General features: G+C 43.0%; 1 protein-coding gene across 1 annotated transcript in view; it reads right to left on the reverse strand.

Moving 5' to 3' along the window:
* The window catches only part of LOC126208066 (transient receptor potential channel pyrexia-like), a 182120-nt gene that overhangs the window by 35521 nt on the left and 119474 nt on the right, over positions 1 to 27125 (reverse strand). The gene's annotated exons all lie outside the window — the stretch shown is intronic.

The following is a 27125-nucleotide window of genomic DNA, read 5'->3' on the forward strand; positions in this document are numbered from 1 at the left end:
CAAAAGCCAGGCATTTAATCTGTAGGTTTCCTAAGGTTATCCCCTGTTGTGATGTTTCCCATTCTTTTATGACCTTATCTAACACCAGATTGAAAAGGAGAGGTGAGAGGCCATCGCCTTGTCGGACACCTGTGCGAATTTCAAAGGGCTCTGATAGTTCCCCACAGAACTTTACTTTGGAGGTCGTGTTGGTTAAAGTTTGCTCTATGATAGCCCGTGTTTTGTTGTCTACTTTGTATATATATATATATATTAAAGGACATGTTAGTATATGTAATTTCGTGTGGGCCTATTCGTCAAGAGGCAATTCCTGCATTGTAAAATCAAAATTTTAACAGTTGGTTGCTTCAGAACTGGTTGGCATGTGAACTAAGTTGTGTAAAACGCAGATCAAGATACTTGTGAACACACGTGGTGGTACATGTTCCTACCCATGTTCAGTCCCTTAGTTTTCATTAACACGCATATTCACACATACCTTCACCTGTCTTTTATAAAGGTTACTTGTCAGTTCGTTTACAAAGCATACTATTATTAAATTTTTTTACTGTCAGTGTAGGAACTGTAGAAGAGTTCATAGACGAAAGTACTTACCCACTGTTTAGCAAGTATTAGTCTGATTACACCACCTAGGTTTTTTTGTGTGCACTGGTAACACATAAGACGCAGAAAGTCAAACTGACGCTCTTCAGTTGTCTGTCAACGCACATGTCCGCTAATGCATATCTGCTAACGTTTCCGTTGATCCATTCGTCTGCCAAATTGAAGTGATCATCGCGGAAGTGGTGTTTGTGCACACAGGCAGTGTATGACGAGACAGTACTAACAGTCTTATGGGATTTCTAGAGAGCGTCATGAGGAACAGCTTCAGGATAGGAGCACGCCCGGCAAAATTATCCAGTGACGCAACAGAGTGGAGACGTTACAGGGACCAGCGCGTGCAGCTAGGCAACCATTTGGCAGCACATCTGAGGTTTGTACGCTCTACACTCCTAGCATTCGTGTAGGCATGGACGTGTTCGACGCCATCTAATGGACCCCCTCACAAGCTCAATATTTATTGAACGATAAAGTGTATTATGCGGTAGTACTGACTGTCTGTGGTCGGTATTGACGGTTTGCGCGATCTATTAAAACAAGTGCAGAGTTCCAACAACATTGTGTAATATACTATACTGTGTAAGAGTAATATTGCGAAACACGCGTCGGTTCCTGCAGAGACCGAAAAAAGTCACTTCACTCCGGACGAATTTCCGCAAAGATCTGAAAAAAGTAGATGGTAAAAAGTCAGGGAATGGGCTGGAAATTGCATGACAGCACCATGTGGTACTTTGAAGTAAGAAAGATCCCGATTGATGGATTGAGGGTACTCATAATCAAGGTTATTACCGTGATTGATCACGACATGCCTCATACCTCTTCATCCACTACATCAGAGGAAACTGAAGATCATGTCATCATGGCATTTAAACAGAAACATTTTACCTATACCAGTTCTAAGAATTAACAAATAAGGTCAGGTCAGCTATCCAATGAGCTTAGATGTTTATTTTTCTTCCAACTGTTGTCCTGGTGGGAACACACATTAGATCGTAGGATTGTGTAAGGTTTTGATCAGCATAATTATTTTATTTCGTTTGCTACAGTAGTTACAGTAGAAAACTAGAAAACACCACAGCTACACTATAAATGATGGAGTTCAGTTGTTTAATATGTAATTAGTTGTTGTTTACGGATCTGTGCTGCCATAAGAGCCAATGGTTCATTGATATATTTACAGAAAGCTCCTGGGACATGTTTTGCCCGTTCTGCATAACGTCTGCTTGTATTATTGATTTCTTCGTGGCAGTTTCAGATCCACTTGAAAGTGGCCTGTATGTGAAGGCCGAGACCGGTCGTGCACATAAATCAAGAATACATCAGAAACTCAAGGGGCCTTTCATTAATTTCTACCTGTGTTTTGCAAGGCAAGCAACTTAATCGCAATACTTTCGAGTTACACATCGTTGAGTGAGTGCCGACATGTTCACTGTGAAGACAGAGTGCTGACTGACGCGTCCCAGGCGTAATTACTGCGCAGTAATATTGTGTTCTCCTTACCCTCACGCTATATTGTCATAGTATTGTTGTGACAATGATACTTAGCCTGCGCGGGGTGCTTTGGTAATGAATGTTGTCAGATTCATTACCAGTAACACCGTTTACGATCAGTCAGCGTACAGACTCACTTTTGCTGGCGTAGGAGCAGCCTAGCGGCAGGCGTTGGTCCTTATTGCTTCGATGTTCTGCCTGGTCTTTAGTTGGTCATCACACACATATCCATGCCCGTGGCCGGATTCGAACCTGCGACCGTAGCGGTCGCGCGGTTCCAGACTGAAGCGCCCAGAACCTATTGGCCACTGCGGCCGGCCTTGACGTTTCCAGACATACCTTTCCAACCTGGATTTATCCCTCAAGTTATCCTCTACAAACCCTCGAATTGTGTAGCTTTCGTTTTGTTACACCCCGTATATGTAACTATTTCTTGACAATGCCTTAAAAGTCGAAAGAGGCGTTGAGTGAATGTCAATTTTTTTTTATGTTTACAGTTGCTGTTGAATCACGGTTCTAATCTTCGACATAAGAATATATTTCTGATATTCTTTTTGCATGAGGTCCATCTGTCTCACTAAATAAGATTCCCCCAGGAATTTCTCTTCATTTCACTTCATTTCTTTTCTAATCGTCCTCCGTGGCCTACAGTAGATCTTTGTCATTTACTACACACACACACACACACACACACACACACACACACACACACACGACATCTGAGCTTTTTCACACCGGAATTTTGACCTTATCGTTTGTTTATAGACTGTAAGTAGCTTTTGGCGTGCACGCTACCAGACTGTTTTTGGAGTCCTTGCATGCACATTTTAAAATTGTCACGTGTCACCATTTGTATGTCAAAGTGCATTTGTTACCTTTTTTCAGGCGAGTAATGTTGCCTGCTGTCCCATTATGCGTTTCTATTTATTTTTATTTTTTATTTGTGTTTTTTGAGTTATGTCAAATGTACTTTTGAACCTTATTCATGTATTTTCTATATGTGTGCATGGGGGCTGGATGCTCTGTGCTGTGTTTCTAGCAAGTTTGCCGGATGTATTTATTTAGAGGGTAATATCTAAATTGAAGCAGATGGAAAGGTCCTCTTGATACTTTGCGCGAGTGCGCGCCTGTTTGTTACCTATAAATAGAAACTAACGTCAAAATCCTGATATAAAAAAGTATTCAAGACAATTGCTTTGCACATGTAGTGCGTATTAATCACGTATTACAGGGCAATGAGCATACTTCAAAAATAAATGAAGCGAAGGGCTTATGGCTATCTCTTAGTCTTTTGAATAAAATCTTCTCGTGCTTCCAGCCGCGTCAAGTGTTGAAATATCCCGAGCTTTCGGCCCGTGGTCTTCGGTGATTTTCGTGTGGTAACCGACTGCCTTCTGGCGGCTGGCCTCGTCTTAATATCAAAGTGATACTGGCTGTGACGCCACAGGTGTTCAGCCCATCGCCGTATAAGGCAATGTTTTCGTCCCACGTCTGGCAGGCCCGATTTGGCTTGCGACCGCAGGGTTCCTTGCTACAAACTGGTGTCTTTATTTTGGTTATACTATATATTTTGATCTCTATAGCTTCATTTTTTACGCCATACAGTAGACCTTTAGCCGAGGTGGTGGTAGAGCTGTCGTTGGTTGCAATTTTGTGTCCATTTTCCAATGCACGTTCAACAAGCGCCACATCTACGTAATTTTAAATGATGATACTTTCACCTTCTGGCTGCAAATTACTCTGCTACCTGAACAAGCCGTTCATAAAAAGTCAGTTTACCGTGAAAATAGAAAGTAATGGTATGCTGTTTTCTTCGATGTGGAAACACATACAGCACCAATACACTTAGCTATAGAATGTACAGCGAACTGCTAACACCTATAGATAGCTGCTCTTCACCTTCCTCCACCCAGAAGAGATGATTTGCGTTCTGCACACGTTAAGCAAGGGTGGACACAAGGTCTGCGACGCAGGACCATTGAAATTTCGATTGAAAAAGTCACACACCATTTTCAGTTTCACTTGTTGAATCTTTTTGTGACACCAAAGAATAAACTCACCGAGAAAATCGACCGACTACACATCGTAGTCCTATCGGAACTGCAAAAAGTCAGCGGCCGAGTGCAAAAGTTCTGTGAGCGGAAGACGGCGCACAGTGGAGCACAGTAACAAGAAAATCGAAGACCATATGTCAGTAAGTTTCATCTCAGCGCACACTCCGCTGCAGAGTGAAAATCTCTTTCTAGAAATACCCCCCTAGGCTATGGCTAAGTCATGTCTCCGCAATATCCTTTCTTCCAGGAGTGCTAGTTCTGCAAGGTTCGCAGGAGAGCTTCTGTGAAGTTTGGAAGGTAGGAGACGAGGTACCGGCGAAAGTAAGGCTGTGAGGACGGGCCGTGGGTCGTTCTTGGGTAGCTCAGGTGGTAGAGCACTTGCCCGCGAGAGGCAAAGGTCCCGAGTTCGAGTCTCGGTCCGGCACAAAGTTTTAATCTGCCAGGCAGTTTCATCTCAGGGCACACACAACTGCAGAGTGAAAATCTCATTCTTCAAGGTGTCACTAGTTTGAGGCCTTGTGCACTCGAGCAAACAATGCACATTGTAGCACTTCCATTATCAGTGACATATACACCTTATTATCCTTGCATTACATGAGTGTTAGTGTTCAAGACAGGTGGAGCTGAAGTGCACAGTGCTCAAAACGAAGTGAGTGTGCAGCAGGTTAGAGATTGTAAACACAGCACAAAACACTGCATAGACATTTAAAGACATGGCAGAGTCGGTAACGTGGTAAACAGACAATTAACAGTGGAGGAAGCCAGTCGTGGAGTAATTCTATTGTAGGAGAATCGTTCACTGCGATGTGTAGCAAGAGAAGTAAGTGTAAATCAAAATACAATATCTAAGTTGTGGAGACGATAGAGTGAAATGTATATTCTTTCTAGACAGCAAGGTTTGGGTTTTAGAAGGAAAACAACAGCTATTCGAGATAGCTGTATTCGAATTCTGGTATCAAGCAGCCGCATAAAAACAACACGTGAACTAGAAGAAGACTTTCGCCAAGCTATCGGACAGCTATTAATTGATCAAACAGTCCGTAATGAACTACGCGAGAACCAGTTTAGGTACAGAAGGGAGAATAAAGTGACTCGTTTAACCAGATTACATAAACAAAGGAGATTGTGCTTTCCCTAGGACCACAGACAGTGAAGGCATTGGAGGAAAGTGCTGTTCTGCGACGAAACTAGAGTGAACTTAACATGGAAACTGTGGTGCATCGGGCTATGGAGAATTAGGGGGAAACGTAATATGGAATTACCGAGTCCTCAACAGTCCCTTTTGGAGGACGCGCCAGAATGCAGTGCGAAGGAATTACAGTGGACACAAGAACAGAGCTGCTTGTGATCCACAGAACGAACAATAGAGGTCAAACGGGGGAGAAATAAATCAACGCAATGCTTGATCCTCGCGTACGATCTTTGTCACAAGATCTTGGGGAAGAGTTTCTTCTGATGCACGATAATGCTTGTGCCTGTGGTGCAGCCCCAGTGCAAAATTTTCTTCAGCGACACAATATCAATGTTCTACTGTATGTACCATGTAGTTCCGACCTAAACCCCATTGAGTAAGTATGGGAATGTCTGAAGAGAAGAGTTAGGGCTCGTGCAGATCCTCCAGAAACGCGGGGAGCCCTACTAGAGGAGTGGCAAGAAATACCACAGCATTTTATTGAAAGCTGAACATCGAGACGCTGTGCTGCCGTTATTGAAGTAAGAGGAGGCAAAACGAGCTACTGACGTGCATTAAGTGCTAGAAAACGTGTGTGTGTGTGTGTGTGTGTGTGTGTGTGTGTGTGTGTGTGTCTGTGTGTGTGTGTGTGTGTGTGTACAGCAAGATCCACTTCAGTTTCGTGCTTCTTTACGGTATTTTATACACAATAGGAAGGAAAGCATGTCCCTTCTTTGGGTTGTATTCATGGACAATTTTGTAAAGTTAGTTTTCGTTTGGGAAAAGTTAATATTTTGAAAATTTCATGCATTTAAAATCGTGACAACTTCTTTTTAGTAATGTAATTCCATAAAGCCAGGTACCGTATATCTCTGAGCAGTCACGTTAAGAGGAAGATACGGGAAAAGGGTCCGCCGACACGGACCGCGATCATGTTTACAATTTCCCATCAGCCTGCCTGCAGCAACAGCCGGCCGGCGGGCTGGCAGTATTCGCGCGGCTGCACAATCATTAAGCATTGAAAGTTAAGAAACGCGTTGACAATCTCATCCGTCACCCAGATCATGAGCAGTTCCATGCCACTGCCGCGCCTCTCGTCTTATTCTGTAACATCGCCTAATAAAATTAGATAAAATTCCCCATCAATAGAGTATCTCATTCGCCACACTCTCCGCTACCGTCTTCCAGTCAGGAGAATATTTTATGTCATTGCCTTGTAACTACAGAGGTAATCGTCAAGGTAGAACAAATCCTTATCTAAGGGTGGAAAGAACACAAATTTCGTATTTTTCCTCTCTCTCTCTCTCTCTCACAATGGGCAATTTGCTGAAATCTGATTTACCACGGATGAATACAACTGAAAAAAGACAAAATTAAATATATGAGTGTGTTAAGCTGTATTGTCATAGAATTAGTAGTGTACATTGTCACTCTGATGGTCATCTGGCATGTGGATGAAACGTTGGAGCATCATACAACATGACATGATCATACACCAGAAGACTCCGGGAGAGCTTGCACAGTTGATACTTTCATATCAGTGGCTACAGAAATAGAAATGTTTGCATGAAATTAGGTGTCTGCAAAGCGAAGGCTCGCGAGCCGCGGTTTACTTCAGGCCGACATGGAACTTCTTGTAGCTGACGTATCTGGGACGCTATTATTTTACTAGTTGTGGACCTTTAATAGGGTCGTAGCATTTTCCAGAAACTGCACTGTCACTTTTACCTTTGGCAGGATTGTGGGGGAGGGGGGAATGTTACAGTTCAGGACGCAGGAATAGGCGAATCAATTCATCATGCGACCCGTAATATAATTGAAAGCTGGAGCCTAGTAACTGCTTCTGATGTGCTTGGGATTTCTATCGGGTTAGACTAACAGAACACGTCAAGCGTGTATAGAGAGAGACAAGGCGTGGCTTCTTTGACTCTCGGGAAAGAAAAAGAAATGCACTGTCACATTTTACCTACAGTATCACAGGTGGTAAATACTAGAAAAAAGCCACCCAAAAATCTCACCAAAACCTTCATAGCAATTTTCAAGACAGGTTTTATAAAATGTTCTTCAGCTTTTATAGAGATCACGAAGAAAAAACATGTACGCATGACATTTCGTATATAATCAGCCAATCGTTTCACATGTTATCCGTAAATGAAGTGGGGGAAAACCCTTAAAATATGGTAGAATAAAAAGAGAGTGAGTCCCCATCCACCAACTCAATATTGTGAGAAGACTTTAATAGACCTTAGTCAAAACAAGGTACACTATGTGATCAGAAGTATCCGGACACCTGGCTCAAAATGACTTACAACTTTGTGGCGCCCTCCATCGGTAATGCTGGAATCCAGTATGGTGTTGGCCCACCCTTAGCCTTGATGACAGCTTCCACTCTCGCAGGCATACTTTCAGTCAGGTGCTGGAAGGATTCTTGGGAAATGGCAGTCCATTCTTCACGGAGTGCTGCAGTGAGGATAGCTATCCCAAAAGAATTATGTATGATTCAGCTCAGGATTTTGTGCAGGACAGTCTATTACAGGGATGTTATTGTCATGTAACCAATCCGCCACAGGCCGTGCATTATGAACAGGTACTCAATTCTGTTGAAAGATGCAATCGCCATCCCCGAATTGCTCTTCAACAGAGGGAAGCAAGAAGGTGCTTAAACATCAATGTAGGCCTGTGCTGTGATAGTGCCACGCAAAACAACAAGGGATGCAAGCCCCCTCCATGAAAAACACGACCACACCATAACATCACCGTCTCCGAATTTTGCTGTTGGCACTACACACGCTGGCAGATGACGTCCACCGGGCATTCGACATACCCAAACCTTGCCACCGGATCGCCACATTGTGTACAGTGATTCGTAACTCCACACAACTTTTTTCCACTGCTCAGTTGTCCAATGCTTACGCTCCTTACACCACGCGAGGCGTCGTTTGGCATTTACCGGCGTGATGTGTGGCTATGAGCAGCCACTCAACCATAAAATCCAAATTTTCTCACCTCCCGCCTAACTGTTACAATACTTGCAGTGGATCCCGATGCGGTTTGGAATTCCTGTGTGATAGTCTGCCTATTACACATTACGACCCTCTTCAACTGTAGGCGGTCTCTGTCAGTCAGCAGACGAGGTCGGCCTGTATGCTTTTGTGCTTTCACTATCACACTATCACATCGGAAACAGTGGACCTAGGGATGTTTAGGAGTGTGGAAACCTCGCGTACAGACTTATGACACAAGTGACACCCAATCACCTGACCATGTTCGAAGTCCGTGAGTTCAGCGGAGTGCCCCATTCTGCTCTCTCACGATATCTAGTACCTGGAAGTAGGTGCCAGCACAATGCACATGATATGAAAAATGTATGTTTTTGCGTGTGTCCAGATACTTTTGATTACATAGTGTATATGAAGCAGACATGTCCTTACAATTTTTGACATTCTTGGGAGAACATACTTTGTTAAAATTGTTTCACCTTGTGTGCGAGATAAATTACCGGCTCAGCGTTTTGGCCCTGGCAGACCCTTCAATACCGATCGGCCCCCGTGTAATCCCCTGCGTTAGGCATCATTTAAATGCGATACGGATGGGCCTAGGGTCAGAATACTGTTGCCTCGATCTTTGTCAATTTACCGGACACTGAAGCCGCTACTTCCCTTAGTTGGCATCACAAGGCTGAGAGGACCTTGTTCAGTCCTCCGAGCAAGGGCAAATCTGTGGCAATACCGAGAACTGAACCCGAGTCCCTCGCATGTCAATTAGACACGCTGACCGCTTATTTACGGAAGCGGACATGAGACAGACGTATGAGACAGGCGAGATACCTTCAGGTTTCACGAAAAATGTAATAATTCTAATTTCAAGGAAAGCAGATGTTGGCAAGTGAGAATGCCGTTGGTGTAATAATACTGCCACTTATTTACAGGAGAATGGGGGGAAGACCGGCAGTAGTTGGCTCAGGGGAGATCAGTTTGGGTTCCAGAGAAATTTAGTACGCATGAAGCAATACTGCCGTACGACTTATTTTAAACGAGAAATTGAAGGAAGATAAACATATGTTTAGAGCACTTGTATATTTAGAGAAATCTTTTGAAAATGTTGCCTGGAGTACACATTTTGAAATTCTGAAGATAGCAGTGGTAAAGTACAGGTGTTAGTGGGCATCTACAACTTGACCAGAAACCAGACGATAGGTATATAAGACAAAGGACGTGAAAGGGAACCGGTACTAGAAGGAGAGAGTAGCCTGTCCCCGACGTTATTCAGTCTGCACATTGATCAACCAGCAAAGGAAACCAGAGAGAAGAAATGAAAACTTTGAGATTTGCAGATACATTATTGTAATTCTTCCAGAGACGGAAATATCTTGGAAGAGCAGATGTATGGGATAGGTAAAGTATTGAATAGAGTTTCTAAGATGAATATCATCAAAAGTAAAACAAGACTAATAGAACGTTGTCGAATTAATGCAGACGATGTTGGGGGAATTAAATTAGGAAATCAGACACTAAAAAATAATCGATGAATTCTGTTATTTAGAAATGAAATACCAGTGATGGCCGAATTAGAGGGGATACGATATGCAGATTGGCAAATAGCGAAGAAGATAAATTTGTCATCATAGAATATAAATTTAATTTTAGGAAGTATTTTCTGAAGATATTTATCTGGAGAACATCCTTCTACAGAAGTGAAACGTGGATGATAAGCAGTTCAGACAAGTAGAGAATATAAGGTTTTTTAGGTGCGGTAATACAGAAAAATGCTGAAGATCAGTAGATCGAATAGCTAATGAGGCAGTGTTGAATGGAATGAAGGAGAAAATAAATTCTTGACACAACTTCATCAAACGAAGAAATCTGTTGGTAGACTCAACCGGAGGCATCTGCGAATCATCAATTAAATAATGGAAGGGAGGGCCGGAGATCAAGATATATAGTCGCAGGTTAAGTTTTTACTACAGAAAGCATAAGTTAATGCCATTGTAGTGTTCATGCATAGATGAATAGGCTTGCACGGAATAGGCTTCCGTGGAGAGCTTCATCAAACATGTCTTCCAACTGAAGACCACAGCAACAACTACTATGGGTACTGTATTTTCCAGTATTATACGTACAACATTTATCATCTTTCTATCTTAGAGAAAGAAGTTAGATTTTTCACTTTGTTTCTGCAGTTATACCAGCCTGACTAATAAAATAATATTCACGTTGGTGGAGATCTTTGGAACTGCCATGGCATTCCTGAGCCTCGGACACTGGCATCTTACAGCCTGGACTGGAACTTCGCCAGTGTTGTCGCCTCGCTTACTTGATTTATAGTTGTTTCTGTTTGGGTGGTCTCCCGGATTTCAAAGTGGTTTCTGTGGAGTGTAGCCACTCTATATTTTATAGGACAGGGTTAGATGGCTCAGATATTAAAATGAATACTATATTTTTATTTACTTTTTCATCGCTGATTGTCACACAAAATATTTGATAGATAGTTAACAGACGAAAGATGACTGTCAGTGATGTTTCAGCTGATTCTGCAACTGTTGCTACGCTACAATACTATCTGAGAGGACAGGATGACAAAACTTTGTTCGTCCGGTACCGTACTCGGGAACCGAGAGGCAAGTAGAAAGTGTGAGGTAGACAATTATTGCGATCGTTCGTGAACAGGGCTACTGAAATACACGCAAAGGATAGCAACATTAACAAGAAAGTTGGAAGCGTAAAAAGAAACATTACATGGATGTCACTTTGATGTATAATATTCTTTGATTGATGTTCTATAACAGTTTATTTTCTATTTGGTATGCTTGTTAAGTGAGGATCGATAGGAGTAGGAAGTGATGGTGCTGCGGGTGAGTAACATTAGTCATGGAAGACTGTCTCCATGTGGAACGTGTAATATAAGGAGCAATCGAAAGATAATTATAGAGATGGAAAATAAAGTAAGTAAACTGTTCATCATTTCAAAAGTACTCGCAATACAGTAAACATATTTATCCCATTGTGAGACAAGATGGTCAGAGCCTCCATGGGAAAATATTTGCGGTTGCCTACAGAAGCACGATTGTACCCAGGAGTGCAGCTCTTCATCCGAAGCAAATCGGCGGCAACAAATACCTTCTTCAGGACTCCAAAAATATGGAAATCGCGTGGGGAGAGATCTAGACTGTACGGAGGATGTCTAAGGGCTTCCCAGCGGAACTTCTACAGCGTAGCCAAAACAGCCTCGGCAACGTGCGAGCGGACCCACGCTTGCAGAAGTTTCAGGTGGAAAGCCCATACACATCCTCCGTACAGTCCCAATCTCTCCACATTTGAGTTCCATATTAGGGGCCCTGAAGGAGGCATTGTTGGCCGTTGATTTGCTTCGGACGAAGAGGCGCACTCCTGGGTACAATCGTGCTTCTGTAGGCAACCGCAAACATTTTCCCATGGAGGCTCTGACCATCTTGTCTCACAATGGGATAAATATGTTTACTGTATTGCGAGTACTTTTGAAATAATGAACAGTTTACTTACTTTTCTTCCATTTGCCTCGTTTTCATTTGGCCTCCGCTTATCGATATAGCCATCTGGTACCGGAATGTGTAGCGACTACTGCAGGTACTTTGAGGAATACCCATAAACGTTCTGCAACTTTCCGGAGGGTTTATTACCAAGTTAACGTGCAAAAAAAGAATGTAACTATTAAGATCGATCTTGTATGAAATAGCTTGGCAGTGGAACAACGTAAGCGAACTCGGTTCGTATCACGTATATTAGATTCGCAGCTAAACAGATTTTCGAAATATGTCACTAATGAAAATAAATAGTTAATAGGTAAAACATTTACAATATCGACGTTTACCAAGAAATAGATCAGAATTAAAACTAAACCAGGACACTGTGGTATAGTTAAAAAGTTGGGAGGGCTGCAAGCTACCTAATATCCAGAGGAAGACGACGAGGACATTAATGGGGAAGGAAATAAGTCGTGCCCTATTTAAAGGAACAATCCCAACAATTACCCTAAGTAATTTAGAAAAATAACACAAAATCTAAATCTGGGTGGCCGGACGAGTATTTGGATGGCCGTCCTCTGGAGTAAAGACTAATGCTTTAGAACTGTGCAGCTTCGCTAGATAATACCCAAAGGACGGTTACAAGAGAACAGGCAGGGAAACAGTACCCATAGTAAGCTTTTTGGATTTAGTTACGTAGAAAAACGCAAGCTGAGTGAATTATTTGTCTTAAATCGTAAGATATAGTGGAACAGTTGAGGGAAATTAGTTTTGTTGAAATCATCTCGATATGAATGAAATATGCAGCACATCAATAGGCAAACAGTCCAGTCAAATGATGCACTTCATTTTGGGAAAAGTGAACACCGAGACAGAGATATGTGATCACAATGAAATTTATTCCACCGACGGCACATGAGACTACGCAAATGATTACAGACTCGTATATGCACTATCATTCTGGAAATTCAGTGCAGAGTAGTGCTATCACGTGCTGCAATCAGAGGCGCTAAACGTCGTGGCATGGAATCAAAGAGTGCCTGAATATGCTTCTTGGTAATACTCTGCCACGTGGTTTGTAGGCGCGTCCACTAAGCATCAACTGTTGCTGCAGGGAGACCTGACTGAACAAGTTGCAGACACGCCATATCCCAGACATGTTCCGTGGGCGACATGTTAGGCGAACATGCATTCCACGGAAGCAGTAGTACCCGTCGTTTTTCGAAGGAGGCTCGCACATTTCTCGTCCTTTGCGGCCGGACGTTGTCGTGCTGAAATATAATATGTGCCACGGCCCGCAGGAGAGGCAGTGCCTTGGGCTGTAAAACCTCCCTGATGTAGCGGTAGCTGTTGAGATTTCGCTCAAGACGTAGAAGGCGAAATGACGTCTTACACGCAATGGCGCTCCTAACCATCATATTCGTCGTTTGTCCGCGATACCTTTCAACATTACAGTCTGCCCGACTGCGTTCACCGCGGCGGCGTCTAACTCGTATGCAACCATCACTGTGGGACATGTTGAAGCGGGACTCGTCCGAAAACGCTGCATTTTGCCACCCAGCACGCCAGTGTCGGCGTTCATATGTCCATTGCAGTCTGCGGCGTTGATGGGTTCGGGTCAATGGAAGCCGACGCCGTGGCATGCGTGCCACCGGTCCAACACGCAGAAGCTGTCCCCGAACCGTCGATGCAGACATGCTCACACCCGTTGCAGTGCTCGAATGTTGCGCCAGCTCTGTGGACGAAGCTGTTCTGTCCGTTACTGCCAAGCGAACGAGATGTCATCTCGTGTTATAATTACATTGTGGCGTCCAGTACCCTTTTTGTGCTGTGCTGTGTACGAGCCTCATTTCTCCATTGATTCCACATAACGTCTCAATGTTGAAGCTGCGTACCTTGTACGAGTCGCAATGTTACGGAACTACAGACTCCACCTCCCGGAGACCAATTACCCTGTCCCCCTCTAAAGCACTCACATGCCGATATTCCACCTGTGATGTCGGCGAGGCATAGTGCCACTTGGTTGCGCCTTTCCATTTCGTATGACGGCTCCGCACCGACTGTACGTTGCATAACACTGACCTGTCCAGTCATAAAAAAGAGGGCGCAGTTTGGTCTACGTGCATGCCACCTCTGTGTCACTTAAATCACTTGCTACGGTTACGCTGTTCTGCACGTCCTCTTATCGTGGCACGTTTCAGACCATTGCGTATGAGTGTTTCACTTTTTATAAACAGTAGTGTATAAGACATCCAGGTTTCCGAAACGGAAAAGAGAAACGAACCACTGTAGGAGGTCTTTTCAAAAGTTATTATTCTGTGGTTCATGGACCCTGGCTGAAGAAAAGGTTACTTGGGATATAAATTATAACTGTGTCAGCGTCCCGCAACTGAGATCTCTAAGCAGTTTCGTGGTGGTTAGAAATCTAATTTATAAGGTGAATTATTGTCTTTGAAGGTACCTTTTGACTTGTCAGCTTCTAAAGCTGCAGCGAATGTTTCAGCGCGATGTTGGGTAACCGCGGCTGTATACATAGTGAAGACAGAGTCGTTTATTGTGACGGCGGCTTTACGGGCGCCGGCAGTCGTCTGCAAAACAAACCCGCGGCGCTGAGAATGACCGCAGTCGGCGCTCAGCTTCTTGGGAGACAATTTACTGTTATGGTTGCGTTCTGAAACACTGTGTGTAGCCGATTTCTTGTCTGTTATCTCGTCATAGGCCTTAGCGTAAAAGTAGGAAAGAAGGCTAGGGAGTAACGCCCCATCGAATTGAAGTCGGTAGAGATCGAGCACTTGTCACGTCTGGAAAAGGACAGGAGAGGAATCGACTGTGATCGGTTAAAGGAATCATCCTGGCGTTCGTCTGAAGTAATTTAGGGAAACCGCGGTCAACGAAAACGTGGGTGGCCGGAAATGTATCTGAACGGCGCTCCAAATTTGTTGCATGCTCTAATTCAGTGCTCTCCAATGCCCCTATCCGTCGTACAGTGGAATCAGGGATGTCTTACTCACTCGCCGCTCGCTTAATCGTCTCCTTCGTATGGGTTCCTGGACAAGTCGGGAAAAGAGGCTGCTGATGTTGCTAAGGCAGCAACTCTGCTACTCAGGCCTTTTAGCAATTCTGTCCCGTCGGACTGTCTGAGCATTGCTATACATCCGAACATTGTACCACTCTTGACACCAACACTGGTCGTCTTTCCTTGGGAGCAAACCCAGGGAGATCAAACCCATCCCCATGGCTTGGATGACTTACTCTCCTTCATTTTGCACGGAGGAGATAATTTTGAGTAGACTGCGTATTGCACACTCAACTGTTCAGCCATCGTCATCTGGTAAGTGGCGAGCCCGCACCACTTTTTCTCACTGTGACACTGCGCCACTCTGACTCATTGCAGCTTTTTTAACCTCACACGCTTTAATGTGTGTTTATCAACAGAGTTACCCGAGATTTTAGTAGAAACAGCACAAGCTGTAAAACGCGTCCTACTCTTTACTCGTCATAGCAGCATAGCGAAGAAAATTTAATTTTCGCTTGCGGACACTGGTTGTTCTAGACAGTCTTACGAACGGCCTTTAAAAAAGGACGTTTGTTTTGATTGTTCATTTTACCTTTCAACTATGTATGTTCGTTTTTAACTAACGTTCCAGGTGAACTTCATTCTTCATTATAATTTTACCCACCTACTAATGCAGTTTAGTCCCCTATGTGTTACCTAACTTCAAGAATAACGTAATGCTCTCCCTAGAAAAAGGTCAGTTTTAAGTCATGATTTTGTCGTTAATGACTTCAGTTCTTTAGCTTCCCAATGCCCCAATAAACAGACAAACTCCATCCGAATCACTGGCACTAAGTGTTTTTATAAAATGAAATGACTGACTCGCCCTGACCAGTATATCTCTGCTGTAGAAACTACAGTGGATGAACAGCACAGCGTGAAGTTTCCTCAGTCATGATTTCTGTTTACTTACGACATATAAGCCGATCATAATAATATAGGGCTTAGTAGGTGAAATAGACTTGGTATTGTGAATGATACTGAGCTTTGTTCAACCTGCAAGTTGATTTTTGTCGTCTTTGCGAATCTTCTATGCAGATGCTCGATGCACGATTTTCACTCATGGCTCCGAATAAAATGTTTTGTTTGCTACAGCAGCTTCCGTTAACTGTCCTTACCAAGCTTGCATTGTCGCGACCCAGTATGGGTCCTATGACCTGCTTGAGTGAAGGTGTGCCCTCTCTCTGTAGCGCAGTCGGGACGTTGACACAGTATTTATTATTGTGGGCTGAGGCGTACTCAGTCACATTTAACGGAGTGAGGAGGAGGTGGTCTTCTAGGTCGCTTATCACCGTTGATTCTAGAACGGGTTGGAGAGCTTATGATTTCTAGGAAGTGAATAAAGGTATGAACACTTAAATATTCAATTAAAAAACAGTTTGTTTTTTCGATAGTTTAATCTTACTTGGAGAGGCTTCTTATGCTGCCTTATAGCTTTGTAAACCAATAAGTATACCCTACTACTATATATATTAGCTGCCGGTTTCTTAGTTTATAATCTAATTAGGGCCGTCAGACCCTCTCTTACATGGGACCAGGGTTTAACTCGCACACTATCTTTTTTACGCCTTTGTTATGTAGAGAATGTTGTTGTTGTTGTTGTGGTCTTCAGTCCAGAGACTGGTTTGATGCAGCTCTCCATGCTACTCTATGCTGTGCAAGCTTCATCTCCCCGTACCTAATGCAACCTACATCCTTCTGAATCTGTTTAGTGTATTCATCTCTTGGTCTCCCTCTACGATTTTTACCCTCCGCGCTGCACTCCAATACTAAATTGGTGATCCCTCGATGCCTCAGAATATGTCCTATCAACCGATCCCTTCTTCTAGTCAAGTTGTGCCACAAGCTCCTCTTCTCCCCAATTCTATTCAATACCTCCTCATTAGTTATGTGATCTACCCATCTAGTCTTCAGCAGTCTTCTGTAGCACCACATTTTGAAAGCTTCTATTCTTTTTTTCTAAACTATTTATTGTCCACATTTCGCTTCCACACATGGCTACATTTCATACACAAACTTTCAGAAAAGACTTCCTGACACCTAAATCTATACTCGATGTTAACAAATTTCTCTTCTCCAGAAAACGCTTTCCTTGCCTTTGCCAGTCTACATTTTATATCCTCTCTACTTCGACCATCATCAGTTATTTTGCTCCCCAAATAGCAAAATTCATTTACTACTTTAAGCGTCTCATTTCCTAATCTAATTCCCTCAGCATCACCCTATTTAATTCGACTGCATTCCATTATCCTCGTTTTGCTTTTGTTGATGTTCATCTTATATCCTCCTTTCAAGACACTGTACATCCCGTTCAGTTGCTCTTTCAGGTTCTTTGCTATCTCTAACAGAATTACAATGTCATCAGCGAACCTGAAAGTTTTTATTTCTTCTCCATGGATTTTAATTCCTACTCGGAATTTTTCTTTTGTTCCCTTTACTGTTTGCTCAATATACAGATTGAATAACATCGGGGATAGGCTACAACCCTGTCTCACTCCATTCCCAACCACTGCTTCCCTTTCATGCGCCTCGACTCTTATAACTGCCATCTGCTTTCTGTACAAATTGTAAATAGCCGTTCGCTCTCTGTATTTTACCCCTGCCACCTTCAGAATTTGAAAGAGAGTATTCCAGTTAACGTTGTCAAAAGCTTTCTCTATGTCTACAAATGCTAGAAACGTAGGTTTGCCTTTTCTTAATCTTTCTTCTAAGATAAGTCGTAAGGTTAGTACTGCCTCACGTGTTCCAACATTTCTACGGAATCCAAACTGATCTTCCCCGAGGTCAGCTTCTACCAGTTTTTCCATTTGTCTGTGAAGAATTCGCGTTAGTATTTTGCAGCTGTGACTTAGAACTGATAGTTCAGTAATTTTCACATCTGTCAACACCTGCTTTCTTTGGGATTCGGATTATTATATTGTTCTTGAAGTCTGAGGGTATTTTGCCTGTCTCATACATCATGCTCACCAGATGGTAGAGCTTTGTCAGGACTGGCTCTCCCAAGGCTGTCAGTACTTCTAATGGAATGGTGTCTACTCCGGGGGCCTTGTTTCGACTCAGGTCTTTCAGTGCTCTGTCAAATTCTTCACTCTGTATCATATCTCCAATTCTTCTTCATCTACATTCTCTTCTATTTCTATAATATTGTCCTCAAGAACACCGCCCTTGTATAGACCTTCTATATACTCCTTACACCTTTCTGCTTTCCCTTCTTTGTTTAGAACTGTGTTTCCATCTGAGCTCTTGATATTCACGCAAGTGGTTCTCTTTTCTCCAAAGGTCTCTTTAATTTTCCTGTAGGCAGTATCTGTCTTATCCCTAGTGATATACGCCTCTACATCCTTACATTTGTCCTCTAGCCATCCCTGCTTAGCCATTTTGCACTTCCTGTCTATCTCATTTTTGAGGCGTTTGTATTCCTTTTTGCCTGCTTCATTTACTACATTTTTGTATTTTCTCCTTTCATCAATTAAATTCAGTATCTCTTCTGTTACCCAAGAATTTCTACTAGCCCTCGTCTTTTTACCTACTTGATCCTCTGCTGCCTTCACTACTTCATCGCTCAGAGCTACCCATTCTTCTTCTACTGTATTTCTTTCCCCCCATTCCTGTCAATTGTTCCCTTATGCTCTCCCTGAAACTCTCTACAACCTCTGGTTCTTTCAGTTTATCCAGGTCCCATCTCCTTAAATTCCCACCCTTTTGCAGTTTCTTCAGTTTTAATCTACAGTTCATAACCAATAGATTGTGGGCAGAGTCCACATCTGCCCCTGGAAATGTCTTACAATTTAAAACCTGGTTCCTAAATCTCTGTCTTACCATTATATAATCTATCTGAAACCTGTCAGTATCTCCTGGCTTCTTCCATGTATACAGCCTCCTTTCATGATTCTTGAACCAAGTGTTAGCTATGATTAAGTTATGCTCTGTGCAAAATTGTACCAGGCGTCTTCCTCTTTCATTCCTTACCCCCATTCCATATTCATCTACTACTTTTCATTCTCTTCCTTTTCCTACTTTCGAATTCCTGTCACCCGTGACTATTTAATTTTCGTCTCCCTTCACCTGCCCGATTAAGGGATCTGACATTCCACGCTCCGACCCGTAGAAAGCCAGTTTCTTTCTCGTGAGAACAACGTTCTCCTGAGTAGTTCCCGCTCGGAGATCCGTATGGGGAACTATTTTATCTCCGGAATATTTTAACCAAGAGGACGCCATCATCATTTAACCATACAGTAAAGCTGCATGCTCTCGGGAAAAATTACGGCTGTAGTTTCCCCTTGCTTTCAGCCGTTCGACCGAGCGGGGTGGCGCAGTGGTTAAACACTGGACTCGCATTCGGGAGGACGACGGTTCAATCCCGCGTCCGACCATCCTGGTTTAGGTTTTCCGTGATTTCCCTAAATCACTCCAGGCAAATGCCGGGATGGTTCCTCTGAAAGGGCACGGCCGACTTCCTTCCCAATCCTTCCCTAATCCGATGAGACCGATGACCACGCTGTCTGGTCTCCTTCCCCAAACCAACCAACCAATCAGCCGTTCGCAGTACCAGCACAGCAAGGCCGTTTTGGTTAGTGTTACAAGGCCAGATCAGTCAATCATCTAGACTGTTGCCCCTGCGACTACTGAAAAGGCTGCTGCCCCTCTTCAGGAACCACACGTTTTGTCTGGCCTCTCAACAGATACCCCTCCGTTGTGGTTGCACCTACGGTACGGCTGTCTGTATCGCTGAGGCACGCAAGCCTCCCCACCAACGGCAAGGTCCATGATTCACGTGGAGGGGGGAGGGAGATGTAGAGAATAACGATTTTAATATAAACACGGTTTGTCACGGTTTGTGCGGCTCCCCTCGTCGGAGGTTCGAGTCCTCCCTCGGGCTTGGGTGTGTGTGTTGTCCACAGTTAGTTTAAGTTAGATTACGTAGTATGTAGGCTTGGGGACCGATGACCTCAGCAGTTTGGTCCCATAAGACCTTACCACAAATTTCCAAAATTTATTGAAATAATTTCAGTGTCTGTAGTGACGGGAGGTTATAGCACTGACTGTGAATTAATAAAGTTAATACTGGCAGTACTTCTACCATTGCTGCTGCTGCTACCGCTACCACTAATAATAATAGTAATAATGCGCACTCATTCACCTACTTCACAAAAAAGGAGACAAATCTGATGTGAACAACTACAGAGGAGTCTCCCTCCTTTCCGTTCCTTACAAAGTCCTCTCCGCTTGCCTCTTACAACACGCACAAGAATAACTCGAATCCCTGATAGGTGATTATCAAACAGGCTTCAGACCACGCATATCAGGCATCGAACAAATTTTCAACCTGAAGTCTACACTGAAAATTGGAGATACACGAAGTCTCCCAACCATCTGCACATTTGTCGACTTCACGAAAGCTTAAGACTCCATCGACCGACAGTTCCTGTTTAATATACTCAAAGAATACAATCTGTATCCAAAAATATAACGTCTCATCTAACAGACCCAACTTCCAAAGTCAAATTCAACAGAGAAATCTACAACCTTTTTCCATCAAGACTGGCGTCCGGCAGGGCGATAGCCTCTCCCCACTACTTTTCAACACCGTTTTAGACAAAGTCATCAAAGAATGGGAACGAGAAGTGAAAAATCGAAACATCTGAAGAGCCATAAGGCTAGGAAAAGAAAAGGATAACATCGACGTCACATGCCTAGCCTTGCTGATGACCTCGCGGTCCTGTCCTGTAATGAACAAACAGCAATTCATCAGATTGAAGTCCTCAAAGAATGTGCCGAGAAAGTTGGACTGCAAATTTCTTTTTCTAAAACCGAATTCATGCCTACAAAACACAAAATTTAATATTAAAATATGGCATAGTAAACAAGGTTAACCACTTAAAGTGCTTAGGACAAATTATCGAACCTACAGGTACAGAAAGGTTAGCACAAAAAACATGGGAACTCAAAATGCGGAAAGCATATGGGAAAGTCGCGAGCATCTACAATAGAAAATGAATAAACATCAACACAAAAGTTCGACACTGTACGACTGTTATCGAACCTAAAACACTCTATGCCAGCGAGACTGTACACCTTAATTACAAAGGAGACCTCGAAAATATAAAAAAGGCTGAAACAAAAATCATTAAAAATCCTTGGCCCAAAACTTACAGACGAAGGATATGGCCTACAATCACACACAACCACAGAAAAATATTCCACATCGAAGCCGATTTCCGCAAACGACGACTGAAATTCTACAGACATATCTTGAGACTAACAAAGAAAATGTTGACGTCCTTATGGAAACTGAAAACGACAACAGTTTGGATAAACAGGTCCAAATTGATCTAAAAAAATGCCAAAATCTCACCGACAGACATCGAAGATCGAAACGTCTTCAGACATACGGTCTACAGCTGGGAAATTTCATTAGAAGAGTAGCCCAAGGTACCTAGAAGAAAGTGGTCAGATGACGTCGAGCTAAGCACTGCGAGATGATGAAATAATTCTGGAAGAACAAGAAAAATAACAACCACAGGTCATAATTTGCTTTTGTGCTCCTCTATAAGTCTAAACAATGTAAATAAATAAATAAATAAAACGGCATTCTCTAATATATTGCGGGAGCTTATTCGAGTGTGGGGCTCCTGCTACTGAGAAGGACTTCGAGAAAGGGGCTGAACGATGAAGTGGGACAAAGAGGATTTTGCTTTGGTAGGAACGGGTGTTTCCGCCATGTTGTTCAGACAATAGCAGACAATAGCAGACAGTAGAGAAGACAGAGGGTATGGAAATCTCTGTGCTTGTCTCCACACAGCCGTCCGTCTTCCACGTGGGTGTGTATTTTAGCGTAATAATTCTATTTGTATTTTATAAGTTTCTTGTTAGGTATAAGTTCTAGCTCCGAATCAGGCAGTATTGCGTCTTATAGGGGGGCTTCTTCATCTGAAATTAAGGTCCTGTGTTTTTAATGGTCTCGTATGATACGTAAAATCTGTTTAGGTACTGCATCTGTGTATTGTATTATATACCCTGTTTTCTCACTTTAAATTTACCGCATTCATTTGTATTGCACAGGTGTTGCTCCTAGTAATTCCATCTTATTAGTGTTTTATGTGCAGTACATTTATAAAGTTTCAATCGCTATGTATATCCAGTTTACGATCTCTGTCTTACCAGCAGCTGCGTGGCAGCGCCACCTATTGATGTGATTCTGTATTAGGCGTCAGTACTAGCACACGACGCTGTGGTGCATTATGCTTACTACTTGAGCCCCATCTTATTCTATTACTCGCTCCTGTGAATGGGAACGCGTTATGCAGGTCTTGGAGTCACTCACGTCCATCTAGAAAGGTAAGGCCTTATCATAAGGCTTCGGCAATATGATTGCATTTCTGAGTGTCCGATCACTGGTGAATTCTCTTATCTGTTTTTACTATTTTATATTTCTAGTTTTTACTGAGTTTAACTAAGGCGATGTTGGCCTGATGTATTCGACGATGCCCTTTGGCTACACTGTCTAAAGGATCGTTATAAGAAATAGCAAATTAACGTATTTGCTCTTTCAGTATTTGACCTGTTTATACATGCTTTTAGGTTATCCAAGTCTGCACGACGCGATTCTTAAATATATGTAGATCAACCTGAAGATGTCTAAATAAAGCGAAACGCGTAGTTGAAAAATAAAAAACAAAAATTTCAACCAAAACAATTTTTAACCCCAGCAGTCTCGGCGGCCTGGCCGTTGGTGGTGCTGCGCGTTGCTCAACGATTTTCTATTTGAGAGCAGATTCACGTAACGTGTACGCAGAATAATGCTAATGTGACACTAGGCATTCTTCACACAAATCTTGAGCGTATGGGACAGCCTAACTGCCTAATAACACCTCAGACTTTCAAGTAAACTTGCGAGCCGAACAAACGCACGTCACTTACTCGCCGCCATCGTGCGCCATCCCATTAAACCGAATCGAGAATTTGTGGGAACATCTCGATCGGGCTGTTCGCGCCATGGATCCTCTAACGGGAAACCTAAGGCAGCAAGCCACGGCACTGGAGCCGGAATGGCTCAATGGCTCCACATCCCTGTAGACACCTTTCAGTACCTCTTTGACTCTCTTCGTTCACGTTACGTGGCAGTCCGCGCTGCAAAAGGTGGTTATTCAGGCTTGTGACAAGTGCTCACATTAATGTGAATGGACAGTACGTAATCGCTTTTTTCCCCCTCAGCGCCGATTATTTAAACTGGACAATCATCCGCTATAGTTTTACAACAGGCCACACTTTACATTATAAAAGGCAAGCAGTTATTTGTTATTCGCACCCTACAGCAAGTGGAATGTACATTTCGTATTTAGAACTAGAAGAAGAGAATAAAGTAACGTAAGATGAGGCAGGCTGTGGACGGACTAGAATAATTCAATTAATTGCTTCGCAGTGGGAGAAGAAAAATGGCCAATGCCAAAACCCAATAACATTTATAGATGTTTCCATGTCTAAAGTTAGAAATACGCAAAATGTTAATTTTTAAAATTGCGCTGTTGCAGTTCTGGGAAACTGTAGTACCACAAGGTGTAAATAATTATATACGTTAGGTCGGTCCTATCTCCACTCCGGAAGAACTTTGCATAGCTCGTACGAATAGCATTTATTTTAGGAAATTGATGTAATGATATCAAGACTAAGTGGAACTGGCTTTCATCGGACTTTGGCTGGATCATTTGATGGCAAAACTTTTAAGTTCTCTTTATCTCTAAGGCTTTCCCATTCTTTCCCATTACGATTTTTCTTCTTTACCATGTAAATGAATGGCTGTCGATCGATGTAGATGTATTGTCGGATCCTCATGCATTTCAAACCAACTCAAACAATGAGGTGTGTGTGTGTGTGTGTGTGTGTGTGTGTGTGTGTGTGTGTGTGTGAGAGAGAGAGAGAGAGAGATCTGAGTAATTGCTTTTATCTCATCATACATTTCATCAATCTCTTCGTCATCTGCGGAGCTAGTTGGCATATAAATTTGTACTGTGGTAGGCGTGGGCTTCGATTCTATGGCTCTGAGCACTATGGGTCTTAACATCTGAGGTCATCAGTCCCGTAGAACTTAGAACTACTTAAACCTAACTAACCTAAGGACATCACACACATCCATGCCCTAGACAGGATTCGAACCTGCGGCCGTAGCGGTCGCGCGGTTCCAGACTAAAGCGCCTAGAACCGCTCGGCCACACCGGCCGGCTTCGATTCTATCTTTGCTACAATAACGCGTTCACTATGCTGTTCGTAGTAGCTTACCCTCAATCATATATTTTTTTTTAAACCTACTCCTGCATTACCCCTATTTGATTTTGTATTTATAACCCTGTATTCACCTGACCAGATGTCTTGTTCCTCCTGCCACCGAAATTCACTAATTCTCGCTATATCTAACTTTAACCTATCCATTTCCCTTTTTAAATTTTCTAACCTACCTGCCCGATTAACGGATCTGACATTCCACGGTCCGATACGTAGAACGCAAGTTTTCTTTCTCCTTATAACGACGTCCTCCTGAGTAGTCGAATGGGGAACTATTTTACTTCCGGAATATTTTCCCCAAGAAGGCGCCATCATCATTTAACCATACAGTAAAGCTGCATGTCCTCGGGAAAAATTACGGCTGTAATTTCCCCTTTTTTTTCAGCCTTTCGCAGTACCAGCACAGCAAGGTCGTTTTGGTTACTGTTACAAGGCCGGATCAGTGAATCATCCAGACTGTTACCCCTGCAACTACTGAAAAGGCTGCTTGCCCCTCTTCAGGAACCACACGTTTCTCTGGCCTCTCAACAGATACCGCTCCGTTGTTTGCACCTATGGTGCGGCTATCTGTATCGCTGAGGCACGCAAGCCTCCACACGTACATATATCCTGAATGACTTAATTAAGAATAAAAATGACGACGTGAAATCCACTTGTGAAATGAAACACTAATAATTTTCACACGGGCGAGATCCGTAAGGAACCTGTTTACGTTACTAATGTAGTATGATATGAATCAATTAGAAGGGACTTGGCTGTTACCAAGAATTCAAGAAAGTAGTGTTTCTTTGGAACGGATTTGGTATCTTCGAAACGGATTTGGTATATAGACTACAAACGTGCGTGATTCAAGTTCCATACCAAATTGCTAGGCCAGCTATAAACTACTGACATCGTCTCGCAAGCAAGAGACTCATTCTACACATTGCATATATCTCATACGTAACTGATTAATAATATCATTAGTGCATGCCTTACACCGTCAGATATATAAGGTTGGTTTCATATTATGAATCTTCAAAGCATTACAAGAAGAATTTTTGACACTGAAAAGTTGTTGGGTTGAGAATTGTGGATGAACACTCACGTATGAAATGCTCACGGTTTGTTCGATAGTTGTATTTCCGGCAATTCATTCTCAGCTGATACGTCAGTTCTCACGGCCTTCTCATAATTCGTACCCACTGGTGTGCATGGTGAGCAATCAGAATGAGAAGAAAGATTTATTGAAAGAATTACTGAAACTTTAAAACGTTTGTTTTATTTCTTTCTTTGGATTTCTGGCGTAGTTATCCGCATCTTACAGTCGAGCTGTGGCTGGAACAGGGCTGATACGACATGGAATGTATCTAGATGCTGCACCAACCCACGCCGAGTCGGGTACTGCTGACAGAGGACGCTATTTGCTGACAGGGGGACGCGTCTAAACTACCGTCTACCAGCCAGTCAGAGGGCTGGGAACGGTCACATGGGGGACGCCGAGCCGGTTGACCGGAGCGCTCCGGTACTACGCGGTCGCTCTCTTGTGTGCCGGCTCTCGTCCTGACCAGACGTCTTGTCTTGCTCATCTTCCCGGGCAACAAGCTCCTCAATCTGACTGCGGCTGCCTCATGCTGTTTCTGTTTTCCTGTAGTCCTTAGTAGTAGGAGCTGATGCAGTAAACTCCGGCGAGTTACATGCCTTTTCAACAAATTTCCTGTCACACTCGGACGCCCACATCTCTCTTAAGCTGTAATCTCAGTCCATTCATGCACTCTACATGAAAAAATACTAGACAGCGAACTGTGGTAAAAGTAATAATGGTACTGCATATTCGTAGCCGAAACATCAAACATGTAACGCAGGGATACACTGTATGATTGTGACTGACCGTGTGTTAAACACCACCTCTCGCAGCACCAGTTGTGGTATACTGTGTCCTATCCTCAAGTATTTATGCATAAAAAAAATGAAATCATTTGTGAGGTTACAGTCAGTGTGAAGGGCCTTGAATAACCAAGTATACTTTGAGCTACATGACTAACAAACGAACAGGACATCTACATCAGCGTCTAGATTGATACTCTGCAAGTGCTTGACAGATGGTTCATGGAACCACCTTTACAACCAGACTATTATTCCAATCTCAAACAGAACACGGAAAAAACGAACACCTATACCTTCCTTGCGAGCTGCGATTTCCCTTATTTTATTGATGATTATAGCTCCCTAAGTAGGTCGGCGTCAACAAAATATTTTCGCATTCGGAGGACAAAGTTGGTGATTGAAATTTCGTGAGATTTCACCGCATCGAAAACGCCTTTGCCTTAATGATCTCCACCGCAAATCCTGTAGCACATGAGTGACAGTCTTTCCCCTATTTGTCGATAATACAAAACGTGCTGTTCGTTTTTTAACTTTCTCGATGCACTTCGTTAATCCTGTATGGTAAGGATCCCAGACCGCGCAGCAGTACTCCTAAGTATTCTGCTAATAAAACGCAGTCTTTGATTCGCCTCCCCACAACATTTTCTGTGTGTTCTTTCCAAATTAAGTTGTTCGTAACTGTAATTCCTAGGTATTGAGTCGAATTTACAGCCTATAGATTTGACTGATTTATCATGTAACCGTAGTTTAATGGATTCCTTTTATCACTCATGTGGATGACATCACACTGCCGGCCGGAGTGGCCGAGCTTCTAGGCACTACAGTCTGGAACCACGCGACGGCTACAGTCGCAGGTTCGAATCCTGCCTCGGGCATGGTTGTGTGTGATGTCCTTAGGTTAGTTAGGTTTAAGTAGTTCTAAGTTCTAGGGGACTGATGACCACAGCAGTTAAGTCCCGTAGTGCTCAGAGCCATTTGAACTAGCCATTGACATCACACTTTTGTTATTTGGGGTAAATTGCCAATGTAGGACGAGGTGAAATCATCTGCTGCTGCTGCTCTGTGGGGAAGACAGATAAGATACTCTGTATGTGAAAATAACGTTGTGAC

Source organism: Schistocerca nitens, chromosome 1 (assembly GCF_023898315.1).
Source record: "Schistocerca nitens isolate TAMUIC-IGC-003100 chromosome 1, iqSchNite1.1, whole genome shotgun sequence".
Lineage (NCBI taxonomy): Eukaryota > Metazoa > Arthropoda > Insecta > Orthoptera > Acrididae > Schistocerca > Schistocerca nitens.